Below are 22390 nucleotides of genomic sequence, written 5' to 3' on the forward strand. Positions count from 1 at the left end.
TGTAATTCAGTCATTGATATTTCTTATTAGTGAATGAATCAAAATTATCATTACCTGTATATTTCAATTATAAGGATAAGCAAACAAATAGAAAATAGGTAAATATAACATTTAAACATGTTCTGTCATATTTAATACTAAAATATAAAAATATGAAATTAAAGGATACAGGTTTAAATGAACATATTTTTGAATGTAATTGAGATATTGGCTTGAAATTTTTTGTAAAGGGTCGAGAATTTCCATATCTAACTAAAAAAGGATATTAAGGGATAAATATGGACTAAATTGTTGTAGCTATCTGCGACCCTATTAAAATTTTGATATAAATCATAATTTTAGAAATTTAACAAATATGTAATATATGACAAAATCTTTATTTATGAACAAAACTTAGGGTCCACATTTCTTTCAGGGCTGGGAAAATACTTTTGGAGTAAATAGAAAACATATTGAGGTTTACAAAACTGCTTTCAGTTTTCTGATCCCAGCTTTAGGATTTTAGAACATGTTGCCCAAAGTTGAAGTTTTGATAAAAAATAGGTCATATTTGGAAGAACGCAGTGGCAATATTTTCAAAAAATAGGACAAGTTTTTTACGCCAAAGCGTTCTGCGTAAAGATACCTTTTAGAAAACTATAAAATTGTTATATGTTCTTAAAGAGACTTTTATTTTATTAATAAAAGAGTTAAGACACATTTTGGGCAAAAAAACGGCAAAAATCTAAAATTTTTTGAATTTTCAAATTAAAAAACGTATATTTTTTGATCTGTAAATGATATTGATCTTTGTATATTATTGTAAATTTTGTTGTCTAACTAACAAGAAAAAATTGAGTCCATTTGGTCCAAAATTACGCCCGGTATTCAAAAAAAGGCGGACCAAGGTATGGTAAATTTTGTATCACTAAATTTTTAAATGCCTATAATTCGGATATTATAAGAGATAAGTTGAAGGCATGTCTTTTCAAGATCTCGTCGAGCACTTTCAGAAAATATAAAAATCTTTGTATTTGGGTGAAAAACAAAAAAATGGCACGAGTTTAAAAATTTGACATGTAGTAGGTACTCTACTTTGAGCCGCCACAGCTCCGTCCCTGGGGCATCTGCGGGACGCTCACGCCAAATTTTGTCCCGATCGGATCAGCCGTTTAGAAATGCCAGATGTATTTCCAAAAAATTTCCATTCTGCCCCACTGTGCATTCATAGGGACGGCACACTGGTTGCTTCCATATAAGAAAAATAAAGATAATGGTGTTCGAAAATTAATCTTTTAAATAACAGACATTTACTAAAGACATCAAATTTTACTACTTTGACACCGTTTTGTCTACTTTAGATGACACTTGTAAAGTATAGACATTCCAAGTCAGAAAAAACAAACGATAACTTAAAAAAAAAATAACGAAATAAAGTTAGACTTCAATTGCTAATATTTAATTGTTAAACGCGTTAAATTAAAATTTAAAGGAGGGAATTTATAGCTAAATGTATTGGATTTCTCTTACATATTTAATCATATCAGTTAATTGAGTTATGGATTAAAAAATAGTATTATTTAATAACTATTTTACAAATTTGCGCTGAAATAATGTAGACTTTTAAATTACTTGTCAATCGAAAGCAAAGATCAAACGTTTATATAGCATATATTAACAAATTCAAAATTCTAATTTAACCTTAATGATTTTTAAAATATTCTTGTATTATATTTTTGGTCTTGATTACTTTTTTATTTATTCATTTGTACTTGTTTATTTGTATATCTTTTTTAACAGAAACTTTCAATAAAACATTCGCGCCTATAAATTTTCAAAATATGTTGCCGCATAAATGGTTCACATTTAGAAAACTGTGTTTAAAGAAATAGTTAAGGGTGTATATATTGAAGGCAATTACTCAAAATTAGATGAGGATGCTGTTTCCCATAGCTAATCGCCGTATAGCCATATCGGTTTAATGACTGTCTTGTACAACAGTACTTAACACTTTGAGCAGACATCAGGCTATGGCCCAATTAATCAGTGCAACTGAGCTGACTTTAATTTTATCTGTATAACCTTAGCTTCAATATAGTAGCTCGATGGTGTTGTGACGTCATTTGTTTTTTATTATATATTTTTGTTGTTTTTAAAAAATATTTTTAAACAAAACAGTTTTTCGTTTTATATAAAAATTTTAATTTTAAAATTATTTGATAAAAACCTTTGTTAAATAAACATGAAAATAAAAAACCATTATTAAAATTACTATATTGGCGATCCTGCTTAATAAAATTATGAACTAATAAATAACAAACATATTGTGCAACTATAGTCTCAAGAAAATATTGCATTTGTCTTAGAATTTACATCTAATTTATATATAAATAAGTCATTTTTATGAATAATTTCAAGATCAAATCAAGAAAATAATTGTCTATAAATAACTGCATGCATATCTTCAATATAAATTATTCAATATAAATTATATCGCACAGTGGTATAGGAAAAAAAGAGGGAAATAATTCGGTAACTTCTAAACGGTTAATCCGATTTCAATGAAATTTGGTATGCACAAAAAAGAGGTGTTGTCGAGTTTAGGTTTTGAATTTGGACCTTATAGGCCAACCAGGGGCCCGGCGGGGGGTCCTCAAATCAGGACACCTCGGCTATGTTAAATTTTTGAAACGATCCTATTTCTTCATTTGAGTTCCGATTTAAAAAAAATTTCGTATATAGAATCTCCTCATCGAGCACTATAAAAAATGTCGCAGTAAATTATCTCTTATAGTTTAGGAGATATTCGCATTTGAAAATTAAAATTTTAAAATTTTTACCGTCCTTACTTTAGTTTTTTGATAATAGCGGGTCCAAATATTCCCGATTTTCGCCATTTTTTTTATTCGCTTAACAACAAGTCTATATATCAAGCAGTGAAAGAATTATGTAAAAATCATGACTGAGTCCAAAGTTATAGGCATTTTAATTTAAAAAATTAAAAAAAGGCGATTTTTTGCCATTTTTTGGCAATATGATAAATGAAACAAAACCTAAAAATTTTTGATACCGAGGGGACCAGATCCATCCAAAAAAAACCCTATTTTTTATATAAAATTCAATTTTGAGCAAAAATTCTCAAATCGCATAGTCGATATCAAATTATAGTGACCTGTTTTATATGACCCAATATGTTCTTAATCATTTTGTAACGGGTTTCGATAACCCCGCCCCTGGTATGGATATAATAGGCAAAAAACCAAAAAATCCCATTTTTGGGATTTTTTAAAACTTTTTTGGGAATTCCGGGATTTCTAATAAGAAAATTCGAAATTTATTGGATTTTGAGTAAAAAAATCTACCTAACTGTAAAATTTCATCAAAAAATATTCATAAATAAAATTTTTATTGCAATTTGAAAAATTTGTATCTTCGCAAAAACTGAATAAAAAACATTTTTTAATTTTTTTTAAAAAAGTATTCCGCGAATTTTTTAATTTTCAAAAATTATATACAGTTTTGAAAAATAGACAAAATTACCTTTCCATTGATATATAACATGCCTACCTAATGTTTTTTAAGTGACAAATTAATTAGGGAAAACTCAACATCTTTTAGAGAATTTACCTAGTACTATTATTTTCATCCATACATTTGTTAGGCATGTTTTACTACCTAAATTTTTATGAATTTTTACAGCCACTTTTTACGATTAATCTTTTATTCTTTATCCCTAAAAAAATTAACAAGTATTTATTTTATATAAAAATAGTCTTTATTTATTTTTTTTTATAAATTAATATAATTTTGTAAAATAATCGGTATCACAGTAGTCCATATCTAAAAGATAAAGTAAATCTTTAAATTCATGAATATTTTCAAATGCTAACGTTTTGTAGCAAATCCAACGTTTCCTTATAGTAGATAAAACAGGATCAGAAGATAGAATCAGATTATTAAAAATATCTTCATTTTGAGACTGCCTAGAACACTTCCTTGAGCTAAACTGATGAATATGCTTAAAGTCTCTATTCCTCGATTCTTGGGGTTCTTCTGTAAGCTCTCCTAAAGGCAGAATATTATGTTCTATGATGACCTTTCCATGACATAATATCTTGTGAACTGTAGGTGTCATTTCTTTCCAGGGATATAATTCCAAAAGTAATTTAGAAACTTTTGTAGAATACTCTCCAAATTTTGTTGCGTTCACTTTATGCTTGCTATTTATCGCCATTAGAATAATATTGACCTTTTGCAGTAAATCCATACTAATTCCGGTTATTTCGGAAGTAGTTTCAAAATGTTAAAAAAAACGTCTAGCGGTATTACCATCGTTTGTGCTTCCATATCCTGTGAGTGGTTTATCAATATTTAATCCCATCCGCTTTTTAAATTCCTCTTGAATTCTTCGTTTCTCTCACTGGCTCTCATTTCCATTAACTCCTTATTGTTATTTGCACTTTTGTTTGCATTTTCCGGTATGCTTCTGTACTTTAAATCATATGCTAAATGTAGAAAATGTTCCAGAAATCGTATGCGAGCATGTAGGGGGGATATTCCAAATTGTAATGTTTCCTCATTTATTGATCTTTGCTTGGAAATATTCGAAAATTCTGATTTTTTATCACCACATATGTAGCAGTACCAAGTAGATGATGTTCCTGTAATGGCATTTCCAACTTTCCCATCAATCATTGTAAGTTTTAAATCATAGGACATGTTAAACGAATAATTTTCTATTTCGATTGTTATAGGTTCCAAGTTTTTAATTTCTGCTTCAATACGATTTATCAAATCTTGCGTTGTTGTTTTGGATTCCTTTATATACTCAAAGCTTATTGGCCTACAAAAAGCTTTGGATCCTGGAGTCGAATTCTTCCAAATATCATCGAAACTGGTTGATGGAGAATCGCTGTCAGCATACTTTCGAATTCTTAATGGAACTAGCGATGCCATAAATACACTTTTATACTCGGAAGATGATTCACTTGTGTTGATTTGTTTATATTCCGAGAGTGCTGATAATCCATCACATCCCCACTTACAAATGAGTTGAAGATCACAAGAATTTTTTTTTTTTAGTTGGTCTGAAGAAAAGTCAGAAGCAATCCTTAAAGCAGTATTTTCGAGTAGAGCGCCGAGTCCAATAACAGCCTTCCGATCAGTTATTTCAATAGGAGGTGGTATAATGCTTTTCTTCTTTTCATTTATTTTGTCATATGATGGTAAAACATCCACTCCTTTTTCAGATAGCGCCTTTCTTAACGTTATGTAGTTATCACGACTTAATCCCAGCTGCAACATAAGCGCAATAGCTTCTTCCTCAGTGAACGTTGTATCAGATGATGGTGTGGGTATACTCTTTACAATTCTTTTCAGTCGTCTTGGTGATGCGGTTGGAAGAATATTTGCAATTTTTATGGCATCCAAAGGCTGTTTTTCTTTTCTTAACATTGCTTTAAAAGTGTCCGAAACTTCTTCGTTAGATAAGGTTTCTAGTGAAGTTGATAACCTTTTCCTCTTAGATTTTGAGCTCAAATCCTCATACTGCTTACAGGGAGCACCAACAGTTGATACGCAAATAGCAACTTCTACACATTCATCCAGCCAATCAGAAAATTTCGATCGAAATTTAGCAATGGAATACCGAACACTCTTCAGTTTTATATCAACTGATTTTATAAAAATTTTCAATTTTACATATATCAGTTTTATCCACTTTATTTTTATGTGCAGTTTCAATATATTTCAATAAGAAGTTCACTTTATCTTGAAAAGGAGCTGAAGAGTGTTCAAATAAAATGGAGCACAAATCATTTTTTTTAGTACGATCGCCATGGTTAGAAAATTACAAATAATTACAAACAGATATAAACCTGTCTTATATATTAATTACAGGTACTTAAATTAAATTATTTTTTAAAGGGTTATGATATTCTACCTAATATGTCTAACGTATCCTTATGTAATGAATTTTTCCTCAATAGGTCACTTTAATAAGCTACCTATTAAAGTGACCTATAGGGGTAAAAATCATTACAGTTTAAAAAATAATACCTGAAAATTTTTTAATATATGTAACAAATTTAAGAGTTAACGTTATGGATGAAAATAATAGTGCTAGGTAAATTTTCTAAAAGATGTTGAGTTTTCCCTAATTAATTTGTCACTTAAAAAACATTAGGTAGGCATGTTATATATCAATGGAAAGGTAATTTTGTCTATTTTTCAAAACTGTATATAATTTTGAAAATTAAAAAAATCGCGGAATACTTTTTTTTAAAAAAATTAAAAATGTTTTTTATTCAGTTTTTGCGAAGATACAAATTTTTCAAATTGCAATAAAAATTTTATTTATGAATATTTTTTGATGAAATTTTACAGTTAGGTAGATTTTTTTACTCAAAATCTAAAATTAAATAAAAAGTTCGAATTTTCTTATTAGAAATCCGGAATTCCCAAAAAAGTTTAAAAAATCCCAAAAATGGGATTTTTTGGTTTTTTGCCTATTATATCCATACCAGGGGCGGGGTTATCGAAACCCGTTACAAAATGATTAAGAACATATTGGGTCATATAAAACAGGTCACTATAATTTGATATCGACTATGCGATTTGAGAATTTTTGCTCAAAATTGAATTTTCTATAAAAAAATAGGGTTTTTTGGATGGACCTGGTCCCCTCGGTATCAAAAATTTTTAGGTTTTGTTTCATTTATCGTATTTTATGTAAAGTCAGCTTTTCAAAAAGTATAAATTCTATATACATCTTCTTAGAAACTTTTTAGATAACTTAAAAAGAAAAAGATACTTTTTTCCCCAAAAAAATGGCAAAAAATCGCCTTTTTTTAATTTTTTAAATTAAAATGCCTATAACTTTGGACTCAGTCATGATTTTTACATAATTCTTTCACTGCTTGATATATAAACTTGTTGTTAAGCGAATAAAAAAAGAAATGGCGAAAATCGGGAATATTTGGACCCGCTATTATCAAAAAACTAAAAAAAGAACGGTAAAAATTTAAAATTTTAATTTTCAAATGCGAATATCTCCTAAACTATAAGAGATAATTTACTGCTATGACGACATTTTTATAGTGCTCGATGAGGAGATTCTATATACGAAATTTTTTTAAATCGGAACTCAAATGAAGAAATAGGATCGTTTTAAAAATTTAACATAGCCGAGGTGTCCTAATTTGAGGACCCCCCGCCGGGCCCCTGGTTGGCCTATAAGGTCCAAATTCAAAACCTAAACTCGACAACACCTCCTTTTTGTGCATACCAAATTTCATTAAAATCGGATTAACCGTTTAGAAGTTACCGAATTATTTCCCTTTTTTTTTTCCTATACCACTGTGGCATCGTCTGCGTAACAGACTGGTCTAAATCCGTTATCATATAAGTGCTTAGTATGGTATTTATCTGTGTATCCAGATTAAAATCACAGTAACATTTTTGTTTATTATACGTCTCGACTATTCTTTTTAATATGCTTGGCAATGACACGGAACGTACTTCAATCTAGGACTGGTTTCCGACTCTATCTAATTTTCTATTTTTGATCATGTTTATATAATACACCGTCCGACAGAAAATGGAGAAATTTAATGGGAAAATCTGCGTAGTTAGTTTTTAATTTCGTGATCCTGTGTCCTTCCAAAAGGACTTTAAAGTTTTAAAAAGTACATTTTTCAAAAAATATTTTAAAATACTTTTACTAACACAGTGCAACACGAAAAATTAACCATATAAGGTCACCACTATATGATAAAAGAACAAAAATAAGAAGACCCGTTTTTTTCACTTTTGCCCAAAGTTTTAGTTATAGGCCCTCAAAGATTTGGGGCTTTAGTGTCAATTTTGAAAAAAAAAAATAATAATCATTTTCTCAGGCTCATATCCTTGCATCACAAAGATCCAATTGAGATACAACTTAAAACGATTGCATGTCCAGGAACATCAACATTATAAACATAATACTCAATGTTGAAGTTAAGAAAAACCTAATGAAATTTAATTTTTTTCAGGAAACTTTTTACTTTCGCGACTTACCTATCATTCCTAGGAAGTTCATATGTTCTAGAATGTTATTTATTGGTTATTTAACCATGACTTAAAAAATCAAATCAGTGTAACCAAACAATGTCAAATTTTCAAAAATGTTTTTTATACCCACCATCAAGACCCCATAAAGTATATATATATTCTGGGACCTCGTAAGATTCTAAGACGATCTAGCCATGTCCGTCGTCTGTCCGTCTGTCTGTTCTTGGCACGATAGCGTCCACAAAATAAGAGTTATTGAGATGAAATTTTCCCAAAATATATTTATTGATCAGAAATGTTTGGTATTGAAATGGGCAAAATCGGTCAACGATTTCACATAGCCCCCATACAAAATGTACCCCCCCCGAATACTGTATAAATAGCTTCAAATATTCACAAATTCGTTTTTATGAAGCAAATACCACAAAATTTCGCATAGGTCAGTTTTTTGACGTCTGCAAAGTAATTCTGCATTATGGCAGATATAGGACTATAATTGGCCCTACCCCCATATAAAGTCCCCCTTAGAAAATGACTAAAAAGCTTATTTACTACTGGCTTAAAAATGGGGATATAGCGATGAAATTCGACACACATAAGTTTCATGCAAGCCAATATCTCTCAACCAAATTTTACGTATATCGTTTATAATTGACCCTACCCCCCATATAAGGTCCCCTTCAGAAAATGAGTTTAACGCTCATTACGCTCTTAAAAATAAAAGTATAGCGACGAAATTTTGACATAAGTTAGTTTTCTTACTAGCCAAAACCTCTCTATGAAATTTTATGTGGATCGGTCCATAATTGACCCTACCCCCCATATAAGGTCCCTTCAGAAAATGACTTTAACGCTCATTACTGGCTTAAAAATGGGAATATAGCGATGAAATTCGACACACATAAGTTTCATGCAAGTCAATATCTCTCAACCAAATTTTATGTATATCGGTCCATAATTGACCCTACCCCCCATATAAGGTCCCCTTCAGAAAATGAGTTTAACGCTCATTACTCTCTTAAAAATAAAAGTATAGCGATGAAATTTGACATAAGTAAGTTTCTTACTAGCCAAAACCTCTCTATGAAATTTTATGTGGATCGGTCCATAATTGACCCTACCCCCCATATAAGGTCCCCTTCAGAAAATGACTTTAACGCTCATTACTGGCTTAAAAATGGGAATATAGCGATGAAATTCGACACACATAAGTTTCATGCAAGTCAATATCTCTCAACCAAATTTTATGTATATCGGTCCATAATTGGCCCTACCCCCCATATAAGGTCCCCTTCAGAAAATGACTTTAACGCTCATTACTGACTTAAAAATACAATTATAGCGATGAAATTTGATATAAGTAAGTAAGTGTCTTACAGGCCAAAAAATCTTTATGAAATTTTATGTGGATCGGTCCATAATTGACCCTACCCCCCATAAAAAGTCTTCCCATAAACTTTCTTTAATGCTCATTACTGGCTCAAAAATAGGATTATAACAATGAAATTACACAGAAGTAAGATTTATACAAGTCAAAATTTACCAAATTTTATGTGAAGGCCCCCTTCAGAAAACGACTTTAACGTTAATTATGGGCGTAAAAATACGAATATAGCGAAGAAATTTGACATCAGTATGTATCTAAGGAACCAAAGCCTTTATATCAAATTTTATGTGGATCGGTCTATAATTGACCCTAGCGCCCATATAAGGTCCCCCTCCATAAAAATACTTTAACGCTCATTACTGCCTTAAAAATACGAGTATAGCGATGAAATTTCACAGAAGTAAAACCCCTATTAATGGACCTCTTTCAAATGTTACCCTGATGTTCTCATTAATATCGATATATAATATTAAAATATTCAAAATATCAAAGTTCATTTATATTGCAGTGATTTGATGGTGGGTATATTATTCAATATTATTTTTTCAAAAAAAAGTTGAAAGATTTTTTTATACATCTTTTGATCCTGACATAATAAACTAAAAATAACACAAAATATTTTCAAACTATTTTTGTTAGCTTGGCATCAAATTTGACATTGTTTGATCAGTAGAAGTTTTTTAAAATATTTTTTGAAAAATGCACTTCTTAAAACTTTGCAGTTCTTTAAGAAGGACATAGGATCATGAAATGAAAAACTAACAAATCAGTTTTTCTCCATTAAATTTATAGTTTCTGACGTATATCATCCGGTTCGTGTCTAATTTTAATTGTCGGACGGGTGTTGTCTGTATAAAAATTTTGTTTAAAAAAGTAAGTAACTGCAAGCGTATCGCGAAAATGTCATCAGGTCACGCAGCTTCATATCATTGCATTGACTTGCTCGTTGTAACAATTTTCTTTCTGTAAATCTGTCCTTCTTCCCGTATCAGTTGGGAAATGAGAGTTTCATGGTCTTCTCTATAGCTTTTAATATTCTGCCCATATCCTAGACCTTTCTTATGCTAACTTAGTGGTTTTTTATGTTGTGTCCAGTTGAAGAGTTTGGAAAATGCTTTAGGAATGTCCTAAGTAGGGTTATTTTAGTTTGATCTAAGAATAATAAGGTTAAAGAAAATGAAATTTGTTAATCACATAATTCGATTTTGCTTTTTTGTATAAATAAAAAAAAATCAATTATTATATAGATGATACTGCTGTTGGTTGGATGTCATCTAATAAATATTCATTTACTTACATTCAGTTAAATTGTTCCAGAATGTACCATAAAATAGCTACTAGAAATACTCGTTATTTTTGAATAAGAAAAGAAGAGTAAAATACTAAAATAAAAAGATTTTTTTGTGCGTAATTTGAATGAAAAATAAACAAATCTTAACATTTACACAAATACAAGTAAGCACTAGCACAGTTATTTGGAATACATTCATATACAGATTTTAAAGGAGTACATTCCTGTTGTTTAATATTAAGTCTGGAATATTTGCGAGCTAATTCTCACATTCGTATACGTACGAATTTATATTCGATCGTACAAGTTTTTTCCACTTTTTGGATTCTCTTGAATCCATCAAGGTCCCTGACCTTGGCCCAATTTCTTATGAATGTATTTGATAACGAGCAATCATTCGAATGAAACCTTTCGAGTTTTTCTCGAAAGCAAAATTGCTTTTGAAGTAAAGTTTTTGTGAAAAAATTTCAAATGATTCTTGATCATCATGAAAATCTGCACTATCATTTAGGCTTGTATAAAACTAACATTTAACATAAATAGCTCTAAAGCCGTATTTGGCGGGTTGCAATTGTATGAGGGCTAGGCGAAATAATTTTAACACTTTTTAATAGGTGTGAGTAAAGAGTATGTAATAAATTTTTATTAAAGGTTAACATGGTCACGTAGACAGATGGACGGGCATAGTTAAATCGACTCAGGGCCGATTGGTATACTTTAAGGAAGGTGTTGGACCAATATTGTTGGGTGTTATAAATATCAGCACAAACGCATAATACCCTCCCCACTGTAGTAGTGTAGGGTATAAATATGATGCAATAATTAAATTTCTCGCGTTTCTCTTATTAAGCGTCCATGTGAAAACTCCTTTAATTATCCAAATTCAGAAAATACAGATTTTTAATTTTGTCCACCTAAATTTTGATTTGAAACTACAGTTCAACGATGGAAATAAATCGCAGCTAAACTAAATGTTCTGACCCACCAATAAAATATGTCTATAATCCAAAATGGGTCCAATCAATCCAGCCAATATCATGAAAAAATTACAAATTATCTTCAAAATTAGGATTAAATAACATAAACATTCGTATCTATACATGTGTTTGTAGTCCAAATAAAAGTAGTTTTTAAACTCGAAACGTCGAAAATTTGGGTATCCATATATGATAAAATCTTGGTGACATGTTTGTTTATTCTTTCTTCGAAACTGAAACTATGTTAAAGAATTTGATGCAAACTTGGACTTACACCTATATTCCTCAATTGTATTTCATAATGAATGTCAAAGTGCTTTATGTGAACAGCTGCCGTGTTGGCCTTATTTAATGGTGGTTTTATTTATTTAGCCAAATGCCATAATAAAGTATGAGGAATGACAGGTTTTATAAGTCAAGCTCAACGTAACCCCTACAAAGAAGAAGGCAATCACTAGTTAGAGACGATAGAAGGGGCAGACTATGAGGAATGCTAACATTTTCATCATCTAAAGATTCAAATTTCTGGACTTCATTAAGTCGCCCAACTATACTACTAATATGACCTACTGTAATTAGTTGAGGATGTTTAGAGTAAACTCTAACACACTTAAACATGTAGGGAAATCACTGATAAATAAAATATTAATGTATTTCAGCTCAACACGTCTTATCGTATATCTTACTCCAAGGTATATCTTATTCCAATCTTTGCATTATCAGCTCAATTCCAATATTTTATTAAACGACCCATGTCAAATCATTCCAAGGAAAACCGAGGTAGCATCACCCGTTTTTATAGTCCCGGTAGACTAGAGGTACTGTTAGTATCTCTTTACCCAGGGATTGCCAAACACCATGATTAGGGTCGTACATCAAGGAAACATGTGACATTTATTATAACATATTATTAAGGTTAGGTTAGGTTTATAGGAGGATGTATACTACTTCAAATCCGAAGAAATACACCTAGGCCACTACCGGGCCTGTTGTGCGTTCCAATTCATGAAAAAAAATTGTTCACTGAATGTATTATTTTTCCATGTTTAGAAACTCAGTTTCCTGGACGTAATTCCTAAGAATCTTCCAATCAGTGTTGGTTAAGAATGTTATTTCCGGAATAACATCACTTCCGAGTTACTTGGATCTAACTTTGACGAATGCCTGAATGCAAAGAAAGTCTCCAGAGTTTCACTATCCTCTCCACATGCTCTACATTCGTCTGAATCCGCACGTCCAATTTTGTATTAATGTGCACGTAATCCTTTGTGTCCACTCAGAATCATACTAACCTCAGACTTGCTTATTTTGAGGAGATTTCTCGTCTTGCTCTCATCAGGGTCACCCCATAGAATCTTTGTGGTTCTAGCCACCGTTTCATTATTCCATGAGGCTTTATGTGATTCTCTCATCCATGTTTTTAATTCAGCTTTTGTTGCGTCGAATGGTTTTGCGTTTGTCAGGTTAACTACATCGAGCTCCCTTCCCTTAAAGCTATTACATTCGCCCTTTCGTTGCCGACTACTCCCGAGTGGCCTGGAACCCATAACATATTATTAAGATTATATACATTGAAAACTATTTCAGTTATATTTGGCGTCATAAAGGTAGCCATTTGGGTCCTGTATTATTCTTTCTATACATTAATGGTTTACCATTTTGCATCAAGAATTTTAGAATATATAAGCTGATGACGTCAAGTTCTATTTTAAACAAAAATAATAATATCATTTATCAAATTAAAAAACTTTTTCAATTAAGCAAAAAAAAAATCATTAAAAATTAAATTTTAAATTAATTAATTCTTTAATTCGACCAATTAATAATTAAATAAAATTACATCTAAAATGAATTATTTCATTAATTTAACAGTTTTTCTATAAAAACAATTACTTCAATGATTAAAACAATTAAAGAATATATTTGCAATAATAATGAAGCAATTAAGCTTAAATATTGCTTCGAGCAGTTACAAATATGATTTAGAATGTAATCAATTTTCAGATTTTTGTCTATGATGTTTAAAAATCATGCTATTGTGCCTAGAAAGAAGATATTTGACTAATGCATCTTAAACCTTAAATCATTAACAATATAATAAATGTCAAAAATAATTAAAAGAAATTATTCTTTTAAATCTTAAGTTTCATTACATTTACATAGTACGTATATTTTACAGTGGATAGATACGAATGTGCGAGGTTATAATCCCCAACACATGAACACACATACATTGTACACTAGACTGGCTCTGTTTTAGAGGTACAAAAACAAATTTTGGGACTTTTATCAAATAAACTTTAAATGTCCACAATTTTATAACATTATTTTCATCGTTTTTGTTAAGTTTAAAACAATCCTTATTATTCAACTTTTTACAATATGATTTTGGACATTAGTTATTTCTCTTATTATTACCGGATAACAGTGTCCTCTTGAACTTTGAGAACTTTTTACGTTAGTTGGGAACTTTGAGAACTTTTTCCGGCCATACTTATTTAAACTCTCATATACCACATTTACGCATATAAATATTCCCATTTATGTATTTTTCGCCCCTTAGACTAGATTTTTTTTTTAATTCTTTCTCCCCTCGTATTTTCTAACAGAGAACAATATTCATAAAATGCATAGAAAGATAACAATAAGTCCTGCTTAAGAGTAAATTTAAATGTGTGTCTGAGTGAGTGTGTGCGTATTTTAGCGCGTTGGTATGTAAATGAATACAATACATTCATAACATATGTGACAGTATTAGTGATTATAACCATGGGAGTGAAAGTCTTCGTATGTTTTTTTTTTGTTAAATGGATCTTTTACTACACCCACACATTCCTCTAGATGTCATTTTTATTGGGTTAAATACTTTTAACAACGTATGTTGTTTATGTGTATGTAACTATGATGTTGTGTCAGTGCCTTCCATTTCCTTTTGTTAAATTTTTTCTCATCTACATAACAATAAAATAAATAAGTTAAATAAAATAGAGTGTAGAGGAGAAAAAAAACCCACTAGTAAAAGAAATAAGTTAAGCGTTAACCTAATTTTATTTTCATTTAATTTTATTTAATTTTAGCTCATAAAATTTATTTCATTTTTATTTTATTTTCCGAAATACAGTTCATGTGTAAGCGTAGAAGAATAAATGTGAGTATATCTGTATTTATGGGGTTTATAAATATATTTAAACATAAAAAAACACAAAGATTAGTTTTTATTTCACCAAAATAAGATAATAAATTTAAACGATTTTTGTTTTCGTTTGACTGAATCTTGTTTTTTATCAAATTTTAAATTTAAAACCCTTTTTTAATTGCAATCCTTTTCTTTATTACTAGTGGCTTACCAGTTACTGCATTTTTCATTTGTATTTTTTAAGCAACTAAGTTTCGAGTTGTATTTTTATAAATTATCTCACGAATGGGTCGTACGTTAAAATTAAATATATAAAGTATATCATAAAATTAGTACGCAAACGTAACATGTCCTTTTTTGTAAATTTTACAGGAGAAGCAAAAACTTTTTCTTGAAATTTATATTTTTAACATCTTTAACGTAGTTTTTTCATATACAGAAAAACTGAAAATAAGTTTCAATTATAAAAATAATCGTATCAACCAAGTTTTGCTTCTATAACCAAAATGATGATATCAATTACCAAATTTGTAAAAAATATATATTTTTTTCAAATAACGAATTAATCAGAACAATTAATGTCAATAATTGAGTAAAAATTTAACATTAATAAATTCATTAACTGTATTAATTAAATATTTGATAAATATAAAACTTTTGTTTTATTAATTCATTAATCATATGAATTAAAGTTTGGTGGAGAATTTTTTAAAAATCAATTAATTTGAAAAAAATCAATTAATTGTGAAAAAAATCAAATTATTAATCGATTACACGCAACGTTAAAGGAATACTAAATCTTTAAAAATGTGTTGAGCATTTATAAAAAATTTCACTTTACTGTCATAATTGAACAAACAAAGTGTTTCATAAATTGCCAAGAAACTTGAATATTATATTAAAATTTATTAATTCATTAATTGTATAAATTAAAAATTTAATAAAAATTAAAATTTGTATTCATTTATTATTTGATCAATAAATGAATACAAATTTTAATTTTTATTAAACGGTTTGGTGGAGAATTTATAAAAATCAATTAAGTAGATAATTAATACAATCAAATTATTAATCGATTACACACAAAATCAAAGGAATACTTTACCTTTAACAATGCGTTCAGCATTTACAAATAAGTATATCACTTTATAGTCACATTTGAACATACATATAATAATTGTCAAGAAACAGAATATTATATGTCTAAAATTTTATTGACTATTTAAGGCCGGTTTCTTACTCCTCAGTTAAACTAGGCTTAACTTGCTGTTAGAATAAACTCGGAACAAATTTAGGCGGACTTTAACCGATGATTGTGTTTTTCACTTTTAGACTTAAGTTCAGTTAACTTTGTTAGTATTGCCAACTTTTCACTCAAAAACATAAACAATGAACAGCTGTTTTTTGCAAACAATACTTTTGTAAAATTGAAAATTTTGGAAAGATGTTTAATAAACATTTAAAACAATAATAAATAAAACAAATCAAAAAATTGCAATTTACTTAAAATATGAAGTTTTTGTTCTTCCGAAATCATTATTTTATTGTTTTTGTTAATTATGTTTTCTCACTTATAACTTGAGTTTAATTGGCCAATTACACTCAGTTAAACTAAGATAATAAGTAACTTTATTGATAACTGAAAAACACGAAACATCTATTAAACCCGGTTTAACCAAAGAATGAAAATTATCTCTATCAGTAAAACCCGCCCTAAAAATCATAAATATTCCTAGCATCAAAATAAAATATACAAAAAAAAACTAAAATAGAAAAGTTTGACAATACAATTAAAATATTGTTTAAATTTAAATTTTAGAAAGAAAAAACGTGTTAAACGTGTACTTGTTTTACTTAATTTTAATAAAGTATTCCATGACAGTTTACTCAGTTATATTCTTCAACTAAACCAAAGTATAACAAGTAGTCCAACTGTTTGATAACAGTCTTTTTATATGTCTAATTAATGCGTTTAAAATAGCTGTTTAGCTCTTTATACATATACTTATAATATATAGTATATAGTATATTTTTAAAATAAAAATAGGTAATTTTATTCTGCATCCACATTTCAATTTCTATTAAAAGTAGACTTGTTACGTTTGCGTACTAAGCTAACGATAGTAAACTTAGATTTAAAACATTTGGATAAATAAGACTTATACACAGACACAGCGCTATCGGTCCTGAACTGCCGGTCAAATCTGGACATTTGGACATACAGGGTTTTTTTAAATGCGTGAGACTTTTCACCTATTGGACCTAGCAAATTTTTCGAAATCGATATTTTGAGTTGGGTCATTTGATATGAAATTGTCCATACATAGGTATACGGACATCACCACGTGCTAAAAGACAAAAAAAAATGTGTATCATTTTCTTCCAAAGCAATGCATTTTTTTAAAGATTTGAGCCCTATAAAACTAAAATCTTTAAAACATTTGATTTTTTAAACAAATGAAGCATGGATGCTTCATTTGTTTTAACAAATGAGCATCTATTCATAAGAAAGTAAATTGAAAAATATAAATTTTTCGCTAAAATAGATAGTTTTAAAAGCACGATTTTTAAATACTATTTATTTTTTTGGGTAAAAATATTAGCAATTTAATGTATTTTTCTTTAATTCTAATTGCACCAAATTTGCAGAATGCACAGTGGGGCAGAATGGAAATTTTTTGGAAATAAATCTGGCGTTTCTAAGTGGCTGATCCGATCGGGATAAAATTTGCGTGAGCGTAGCCAAGGAGTATTCGAGTTTAAGTTTTGAAGATGAACCCCGCAGATGCCCCAGGGACGGAGCTGTGGCGGCTCAAAGTAGGGTACCTACGACATGTAAAATTTTTAAACTTGTGCCATTTTTTTGTTTTTCACCCAAATACAAAGATTTTATATTTCTGAAAGCGCTCGACGAGATCTTGACAGAAGAAGCCCAGGAAGCGAGGAATCGAGATTTTAAGCATGTTCAACTTTTCAGCTCAAGAAAATGCTCCAGGCAATCACAGAATGAAGATATTTTTAATAGTTTAGTTCTATCTTCTGATCCTCTTCTTTCAACTATGCGAAAAAGATGGATTCGTTATGAAACTCTATCATCTCAAAACGAGGAAGATTTAAAGGACTTATATTACGTTACGGATATGTATACCGATATGACAGATTATTTTATAGAAAATAAGTAGTGTTAGGAATTAACTATATAAGTAGGTTGTAAGAGTTAATTGTATTATGTTTAAGATAAACAGTTCAAATAAAAACAGCTATTATACTAACTGATGATATTGTATTAAATTGTGTTTTATATTTCGGTGAGCGGGAAAGGTGGTTTGTGTGGGGTGATTTAGGTGTTGTTGTGCGTGGCTCATAATAAAATTTTATTTTTTTTTTGTATATACAATGTTATAGTATATAACATATAAAATAATTAACTAAATAATTTTTAAAAATTGTCCAAATATTTTATTCAACACCGAATGTATGTTCTGTCATACTTAATACTAAAATATGAAAAAGATGAAATTAAAGGACACAGGTTTAAATGAACATATTTTTGAATGTAATTGAGATATTGGCTTCAAATTTTTTGTAAAGGGTAGAGAATTTCCATATCTAACAAAAAATGATATTAAGGGATAAATATGGACTAAATTGTTGTAGCTATCTGCGACTCTATTAAAATTTTGATATAAATCATAGTTTTAGAAATTTAACAAATATGTAATATATGACAAAATCTTTATTTATGAACAAAACTCAATGAAATCTTCTACGCTTGTTAAATTTGTCATTTCAAATAAGAAAATGCAAAAAAAAATTGAAAAGGTCAAAGGGCATCCCGCAATTCCCAAAAATAGGAATGAAAATCCCAAAAATGGGATTTTTTTCATTTTTGCCCATAGGGTCCACATTTCTTTCAGGGGTGGGAAATACTTTTGGAGTAAATAGAAAACATATTGTGGTTTCCAAAACTGCTTTCAGTTTTCTGATCCCAGCTTTGGGATTTTAGAACATGTTGCCCAAAGTTGAAGTTTTGATAAAAAAATAGGTCATATTTGGAAGAACGCAGTGGCAACATTTTCAAAAAATAGGACAAGTTTTTTACGCCAAAGCGTTCTGCGTAAAGATACCTTTTAGAAAACTATAAAATTGTTATATGTTCTTAAAGAAAATTTTATTTTATTAATAAAAGAGTTAAGACACATTGTGGGCAAAAAAACGGCAAAAATCTAAAATTTTTTGAATTATAAAATTAAAAAACGTATATTTTTTGATCTGTAAATGATATTGATCTGAAATTTTTTGTATAATATTGTAAATTTTGTTGTCTAACTAACAAGAAAAAATTGGTCCAAAATTACGCCCGGTATTCAAAAAAAGTCGGACCAAGGTATGGTAAATTTTGTATCACTAAATTTTTAAATGCCTATAACTCGGATATTATAAGAGATAAGTAGTATGTCCAAGCATGTTTTTTCAAGATCTCGTCGAGCGCTTTTAGAAAAACAAAAAAATGGCACTAGTTTAAAAATTTGACATATCGTAGGTACCCTACTTTGAGCCGCCACAGCTCCGTCCCTGGGTCATCTGCGGGGTTCATCTTCAAAACTTAAACTCGAATTCTCCTTGGCTACGCTCACGCCAAATTTTATCCCGATCGGATCAGAAATGCCAGATTTATTCCCAAAAAATTCCATTCTGCCCCACTGTGGAATGTTACATTCGCAATAGTAATATTTATCTTAATGTCCCCATAATACGCGAGGGAATCAAATTCTCTTGTTTAACTACTACGAAACTAATGGATCACACAAATCCCCTTGCCAAGGAGTAGCTACCATTTGAGGGTCATAGACGACTGAGAAGAACGGAAACATTGGAATTTGCCAGATAATCAAATTATCGAGAATTCTGGTTGAAATTGCAAAGGTAATAACAACGTTAGGTTTAGTTTAGGCTAAGGTTTTAATAATTTTTGAAAAATTCTATATAAGATCAATAAAAAATAAATAAAATGAAAAAAATCGTCTCAGTTTATTAAAATGTTTATTATACCCTTCACCTTCGTGGGAAGGATATAAATAAGCATGTCATTCCGTTTGTAATTTCTATTCCGACCCCATAAAGTACATATTCTGCATCTGTCGATGTCTGAATGTTTGTTGAAATCAGTTTTTAGAGGACCCGAGATATCGGCGAGATCCGAATCTCAATAATTCTGTTAGACATGCTTTCGGGAAGATCCCGGATTAGATGAGAACACATCGAAGTACTTTTTAAATTATCTATAATATTGAACTTAGTAAGATGAAATTAAGTCTATAGAGTCCCAATTAGGTGAGAACCGAAAAAATTTATTTTTTGGTACTTTTTTGTTTTTTAAAAGATACTTTTTGAATTTTCTACAATATTGAACTTAGAAATACGAAATTAAGTATGTAGAGTCTGAATTAGGTGAGAACCCATAAAAGGGAACTTTTGGCTACTTTTGGCATGTTGGGTTCGAAGTAAGTGATTAAAAGTAGCCTTTTTGTACTGACTGTTTTTTAAAGGGTTCGACATAGCCGAATAAAAACTCTAAGTTGTTTTTTGCTACAACTTTTAAGTTTTTAGTTAAATAACAAAATATTATTCGTGTCATTTGGTAGATTTTTAATAGAATAATTTAAAAGCGAATAATAAACAAATCTTATACGTACTCGTTTCAGAACAATTTACCAATTTTGACATCGAATTGATTTCAAAACAAATTACGAGTTTTGACATTAAATTTGATTTCTATCGAATTGAAATATTTTAATTGTGCTAGTAAAATAAAACACACCTAGTAAAAACTTGCGTTATAATGAGCTAAAATTTTGATAAAAACTATAACAATCGATACTTTGCATGTATCGATTGTTATAGACATTTTATTACCAATGTAGATCCAAATCGTTCCGCAATTGATCATAGCTGTCACATAATATCCACTTCTGAAAATCACTTAAACGCACATATTTCATTGATAGTTAACGCTCGGCCCGTAATTGATCATAGATCCAATAATCTTTTAAAAGCACATATTTTATTAGTAATAAAGCTATTGAAATAATTTTCGACTTGAATATATTATGTATGTGAATAAATCATTCAGCAAATTTTTTTCTGAATCAGTCCACAATTGGTCATAGCTTCCATATAAGGTACGCTTTTGAAAATAACTTAAAATCACATATATATCTATAAGAGTCCGACTGAACTCAAATTTTCGTTCGGTACCGAACATCGAACCCGGACTTCGGTAAATTTGAAAGTTCGGCCAAACCCGAACTTTGTTCGGTTTTCAAGAACTTTTTTCTTAAATGAAAAACGCATTCAGGATTAAAAAGTAATAAATTTATAACATTTAAAACCAAAATATGAACATCCATTTTTTGAAAAGGGTCTTTAATTAGCAATTGGGCCAATTATCAACTAATTCCGAAACCCAGAAAGTGATAAATTTCTAATAACAAACTATTTTTGTGAAATGCATATATCTTAATACCTTTGTTTTTGGTTTTTAAACGATTCATTGACAATGATATAATTCTCTGTAAGGGCACGCAGAGAAAAGCATGGCTGTGGTTAAAAATATGATTGTAGTATAAACATATTATCGTTGTTGTAACAATTTTAAAATATCATATTATGATTAAATACCGTCAAAATATTGTATCATGATATTTTTGTATTTATCATAATATTGTTATACATGATCATATTATGACCCAAGGTGATCAAAATTTCGTTTAAAATGTGTATCGAAATCAAAATTAATTTTATCGAATCAGTGAAATTACAGTCTCTAAAAAAATAAAAAAATATATAATATAAAGATAATACAATACTTAAAATAATTTCAATTTGCCGATTTATATGAAATTTTGGTTCATAAAAAATTTAAGTATAATTTCATAAAAATACTAGTATTTTTAAGCCTGTTATGAACGTTGGTCATTTTCTAAAGCGAACCATGTCCTCCATGTAGACCATGTCGAAATGTAAACAGATTTTGATTGTTTTGAATACCAATCAATCTGCAACAATAGTTTAGGTCCTATCGTTCTTTTAAGAGACTGACTGACTGACATGTCTAGATCGTTTAAGAATAAGGACCTATAAAATTTCAAAACCCTTGCGCCCGGCCGAAGGCCTGCTATCAGACATATGTTATTTTATTTCGTGTGATAAAAGTAATATAATGAAATAACTCCCCAAAAATATTTTTAGGAAATTATTTCATTTTTGAATTTTGAGGAATTATTTCATAATAAAATAACTCCCCATTTCAAATGTGAAATAATGCCCCAAAAAACGAATTAAAACCCCAAATTTCGTTGTTTTTGCTTTCTGAATAAATTTTTAGGGAGTTATTTCATTTTTGTTTTGTGGGGAGTTATTTCCTGACATCCAGGATGTATGATAACTTCTGTAAACAAATTTTCAGCATTTTTAAAACTTTTTGATGATTTAAAATATGCATTGACTAATATCTATATATAAAAGTCAATGTATGTTTGTTTGTACCTTATAGGAGGCTTAACTACTAA

The 22390-nt window shown here is 29.5% G+C and overlaps 1 protein-coding gene across 1 annotated transcript in view; it reads left to right on the plus strand.

Annotated features, from left to right (window-relative positions):
• The window catches only part of LOC124419195, an 87190-nt gene that overhangs the window by 35927 nt on the left and 28873 nt on the right, over positions 1-22390 (plus strand). The gene's annotated exons all lie outside the window — the stretch shown is intronic.

The sequence above is a fragment of the Lucilia cuprina genome, chromosome 4 (genome assembly GCF_022045245.1).
Source record: "Lucilia cuprina isolate Lc7/37 chromosome 4, ASM2204524v1, whole genome shotgun sequence".
NCBI lineage: Eukaryota > Metazoa > Arthropoda > Insecta > Diptera > Calliphoridae > Lucilia > Lucilia cuprina.